Source organism: Crocodylus porosus, unplaced genomic scaffold (genome assembly GCF_001723895.1).
Source record: "Crocodylus porosus isolate Cpor-Errol unplaced genomic scaffold, CroPor_comp1, whole genome shotgun sequence".
NCBI lineage: Eukaryota > Metazoa > Chordata > Crocodylia > Crocodylidae > Crocodylus > Crocodylus porosus.
The window spans coordinates 131932607-131938517 of NW_017728943.1; positions in this window are offsets into that span (position 1 = coordinate 131932607).

Here is a 5911-nt window from a genome sequence, read left to right on the forward strand (position 1 = left end):
CAAGAAAACTGAGGTTGTTTGTGGAACCTTAACTATGAGTGTATAAGCTCTCAACAATGTATGTGTAGGCTATCAAATTCATCTGTAGGTACAGCTAATGCACTCTGTCTCTGAATTTCTACTTCCAGCAAAGTAGTAATGTGAAAGATAAAGTCTTAGGCTAAAATGACATTGTACTGGTCTCAAGGGTTTAGGAATGAATCTTTACTAGATAGGAAAGATTTTTTTTTGAAAACTTACAAAGGCCCATAGTGCAGAGAATTTAAATGTTCACAGTGCTTGCCTTTAAGCGTATGATTATTCCTTTACAGATCATTAATTTGTTAGCTTAATGAATAAACGAAAAAAACAAAAACAAAAAAACAACAAACCAAAACTGCTTGGCTTGAATTGCAGTGACAAACCTCAAAACTAACATTGTATCATTGTGCCATGTCTGGAAATATAATATCTTTAAATCTCTAATAAAATGTACCTCTGAATAATAACAATCTGTAGTAAGATTTACCTCGCCTCTTTGAAAAGTAATTTTTTTACTACTTGGAAGAATTATGACAACACTATGGAATATTTTTGGTATATTTGAGGCCCAAACACATAAACCAGTGTGTCAAACTCATCTGGCCCATGGGCTAGTTGAGTGATATGTTCACTGTCCAAATGAATGGCACAGAGCTGGCCCCATGGGCCAGACAGGTCTACAGACCTCATGCCCCCTGCATGCTGGTTCCAGCACCCATGGTGCCCACTCCAGCCAATCCAAGGCAATACCCATGTATGCTGTCCAGCTGGACCCAGATGGGCAGGAAGAAGCCTGGTATTGCCAGCCCTTGGCTCCAGCTGTAGTAACAGGCTATGATGCGGGGCTTCTTGTCACAGTGCTGCTGTGGAACTCGAGCACCATTGCTTTTGCTTGGGTGCTTGGTAGCCAAGTGGGTGCAGGAGCACTTTAAAGCTTGCCAAATGAGCTTTAGTTAAAGTTTCCCTGCCACCATTTTTCAGTATGGGGTCTGAAACACATGACACTGGAGTCTACTGGAGCATGGTAATTACCACACTCCCGCAGACTAATTGTAATTACAGAGCATTGGAGCAGCCTCATTGTATGTGTATAGGCACCCTGTGACGCTCAGTATTGCAGAGCCCAGCTTTAGGCATCAGGCATCATCTGCAGCTCACGGTGATAACTTGACCTTCAGAGTGGAATTTCCCAAAGCTGTTATATCTAGGAAAATATCTAACTTCATGGAAAGACAAGAACAGGACTATGTCTTAAATCTGGCTCTTCTCAGGAAATTCAGTGCTTTATTCTGCTATAGGGAGGTGCTTCCTTCTACTCGGGATTAACAGCCTTGGGTCTTTTGAAGCTATGCAAGTCATTTTAAAAAAAAAAAAAGGACCACTTCTTTATTTCCAGCTATGTCCTTTCTCTCCCATCCTCTTATTCTGTATCTTAGAGTACTTACCCAGAATGGGGGAGACTTAGGCGTAATCCCCCCTATGACAGGGGATTCAAAATTCAGTTTTCCCCCCCAGGTAGAAGTCTGTAACCATCAAGGTGTAAGTTACGGTGTGGTGAGACGGGAGCATTCTTACTCCTTCCTGTTGAGGTTCTTCTACTTCAGAAAAAAAAAAAAATTAAAGGTCTGGGAAGAGGAGGAGTGTGCATGACTCTCTAGCCTTGTGGTTTGGCACTTATATGGCAGGGAGGGAGAGGGGGAAAGAAGTTGCAACTGTTCAATACTTGTTGTAAGTTCTTGTATACTGTTGTAGCATGTATAACTGTTGCTATTGTATACTGAATGTTCATTGGGTCAGCATGAGAAACCAGGCCTTATTCCTCCTATTTGAGTGCTTTAATTACTAGGCTGGAAAGTTTGTGCTTACTCTTGCTCAATTTTTCTGGCTCAGTTGATCCTTTTTGTTTCTTTTATGCAAGTAGAACAGTAGGCACAGTGCTTGCAGTGCCTTGTCAGACTGGCCCTGTGCACTGGCTCCAGAACTGGGCTGGGCCAGACCAGGTCCCAGGCCACCCATGTGCACCAAAACCAGCGCACCAAAACCAGCACACAGGGCTGGTCCAGCAGGGTGTCACATGCAGCCCCTACCCTCGATTCCCTGTGCTGTGTGCAGCACTGGGTCCCAGCCGTGCACTGCATGCAGTGCATGGGGCTGGGGCCAGTTCATGCCCCACATTGCATGTGGCATTAGTCCAGAGACCCATGGGCCAGATCATACAGCTGGATCCATCCCATAGGCCATGTGTTTCACACCCCTTATACACTATAAGAAACTGGAGGGAGGAGGAAAAGTAACGAAGCAGCAGATACACTCACACAGGCAGAGGTATACTGCCTAGAGCACTAGTCACAAGTTTAGTGCCAAGTTGGGGGGCCTCATTTAAAAACTGATAAATTTTTGCATGCAACTGAAGTTTATATGTGCTGTTCCAAGATTTGCCTGTCAGTCCAATGGCAAATTAAATTATTCACTTTGGGGAAATATATCCTATCTACTGTAAGTTATGAACAATGTCTAGGAGAACTTAGTATGGCAGGCCATTGCCCCTCAGAGTGGAGATGTGCTGAGCATGGTAATGGCACAAGGGAAACATTTTCATTCATCATAGAACAGCAATTGCATCTAGCAAAGAATTTAACTTTGTGGATATGATTAAGATCAATGCTTGCTTGTTTGATTATTAGTGAGCTGGGCTGTATGTATTGTTCCAAATGGTCTAATGACTCTATAAAACCAAAAACTGGTATTAGAAATTTCTGAACAACTCTATGCACTGAAAATTACTGTTTAGAGAAGCAAATAATATACAACTATTTCATAACTCAGAATACAAAGATTAAGTGTGTGTCCTTGGATAAAATATTTGTGAGACTTAAAATGGATTTGGAATATTCAAGAAAGCTAGTGGCACAGCTCATTATCATCATCATTGCATAATTTCATGTGTGAGGTATCTTAGTACTATAACTTTCAATGACAAGTTAAGAAAAGGGTTTCATTTGGACAGTCTACACAGCTTGCACAGCTTCTACACAGCTACCCACTGGCAGCGATGGGCATGCTCATCATAATTTACAGCTCTATGGGTCCAAACATGAAGTACTTATTCATGGAAAATTCTGATAAGGTTTCACTGGAAGTTTAGTGCAAGTGCCTTTTCAAGTGATACGTGATGTGTCATTAAGTATTTTCTGGTGTAGGAAAAGTGAGCTTCCTTTAATTGTTCACACAGAACCAAATGATGAACCAGGTTCTGATTTCAAATAAACTTAAAACAGGAGTCATTCAAATCAAGACAGTAGAGGTAGGCTGATACAAGTACAATCCAAATTTGGTTCTATATAAAGATGCCATTAAAGATCATTAAACTTATGTCTAAGATAAAATGTGGCAATTGATGATTTTAACCGAATAAAATAGCTTCTCTGTTCTGTTCTGTTTGGGTTCTTCTAGCACACCAACTCATCACCATGTTATCTTGACATCATGACAGATTAGGTGAATTAGATTATTGGCACGGAAAACAGAATTAATGAAGATGGAAGGAATTTGGCTCCCTATATTTCAGAAACTCACAGATGGAAATTTTCAGTATTGCTAGCTTATAGTTACATACCCTGATTGGTAACATTTAATAAAATAGGCTTTCTAAATTTTCTAGCTCCTTTACTGGCCAGAATATATTTGTACATTTATCTTTCATGAATTTGGCAGGTTTTACACATCAGGAATGCTTTATGGACCAGGAGAGAACTGTGACCATTTCCAGCTTTATCGTGAATTTCTTGTGTGACCAGGACTAATCACTGACCCTGAAATTTCCTACCTTGTCACATGAAGATAATACAACCTTCATACCTGAAAAGGATGCTGAGAGGGTTAATATTTCAGTGTTTATAATGTTCTTTGAACAATTCCCAGTCTTGCCATTAAGATCACAGTGTGTCTTTAGCAATAACTTTAGAAGTGAATCAGTGTTCATTGGAGCTTTGCTTGCGAATCAGGATTTCTGGGTGTTGACTCACTATGTGACTGTTCTCACTGGAATCAAGGATAGAATTCCCACTAGTTTCATGAGAGCAGGATCACTCAACTCTGCTTTTAATTTTTTTTATTTGAAAAAAGGTGGACAACACACCTCAGAGAGACTGTTGTCAGGTTTAATTTGTTAATGTATTTATGGTGCGTTGAGATTTTAAGACAAAATTAGCTATATATGTAAAAAGTCTCATCATAATATTATATTATACCCCATGGTAGTAATCTCTTCTTGAATATTTGGAAAATTGACAGACTGAAATTTATCTTGAAGGCTTATTCGTGTCAGAACTCCATTGGTAAAAAAAAAAATGCACCTGATAAAATCATTGTCACTTGAAGATGATACAACCTTCATTTACTGAAAAGTACTACACTTACTGAAAAATTCACAGGATTCAATGCATATATTTTGCATTACATCTGTACTAAATTGTACATTGCATATATTCATCCTGAATGTTTTCTGGAGTTCCAAATAAATGAGGTTAAGCTTATTTGTTAGTTCTATCCAGATAAGGACCAAGAACAACATTTTTTAAATATTATGTGAAAGGCTGCTTTTTGTTTCTCTAGAACTTAGTAGTAGTACTACAAACCATGGGAGAAAGCCTGTTCCAATTAAAAGCTTCCACTGCGTCAGCAAGGAAGTTCCATTAAACATCCAGACTGAAATCTTTGAAGATCCTTCATCTCAAACTTAAATATTTCTTTCAGAAGAAATCTTGTCACCTGCCTTTTTGGCAGAAGCAGTTAGCTGATACCTGGAGCTTTGATGGGCTGTTTCCGTTAGTATAAGAAATTAACTATTATGAGTCATAACTATTATGTGCGTAGAAACAATACATATAAAACTCCATTTCCATGGACACAGTAAAAATAAACAGCAGTAAACAATTTTACTGCTTGCAGTTTCCAAGCCTGCCTTTTCGCTAAGTCCTGAATCCAAAAGAAATCCGTGTCATGAATCTCTTTTAGAACCATGTTCCCAACTTCTTTCTATACCTGCTTTCTTTCAGGCTCTAAAGCACATAAACACAACCAACTAATCCCCCCTGTGTGCACCACTATACAGAGACTTTCTTGGAGGTTACATATCAGCCCTACTTTGCAGCCCATTGCTTGGGCAGTGGTTTCTTGTCAGTTTAATTGCTTCTTCTATTTAGCCTGAAGAGAAGGATGGCTAGCATACCCATCAACTTAAATAAAGTCTGTAGTTGACCAATAAACAAAAAACCATTTACTGTCAGCTATTAACATCTTCCAGGTAACAATCCATTCAAAATTAGATAATATCTAATGTGTACCTTGGAAGCCTAGGCGATATTGTGAACATAATTTATTTAGCTCTTTACAGGAATTTGTTTACACAAATTATTCTGAATCAATGGTATGTGTGGACACATATGAGAATGAAAGGGGCCTTCTGCTATTTATGCCACCCTCAGAGATGCGAACAAGAGTTCATAGAATCATAGAAGTAGGGTCAGAAGGGACCTTGTAGATCTTCAAGTCTGACCCCCTGCCTGGGTGGGAGAAAAACTGGACTCAAATGAGTCCAGCCACGTAGGCATCAAGCCTCTTCTTAAAGACCCCCAGGGTAGGAGCCAGCACCACTTCCCTTGGAAGTTGGTTCCAGCCCCTAGCCCACCTAACTGCAGATGTCTAATCTAAACCTACTCTCCAATAATTTGTGTCCATTATTCCTTGTCATGCCAGGGGGCGCTAGGGGAAACCGTGCCTCCCCCAAACCCTTCTGGTCCCCCCTAGTGAGTTCATTGGCAGTCACCAGGTCCCCCCTCAGCCTTCTCTTGTGAAGGCTGAACAGGTTCAGGTCCTGCAGTCTCTCATT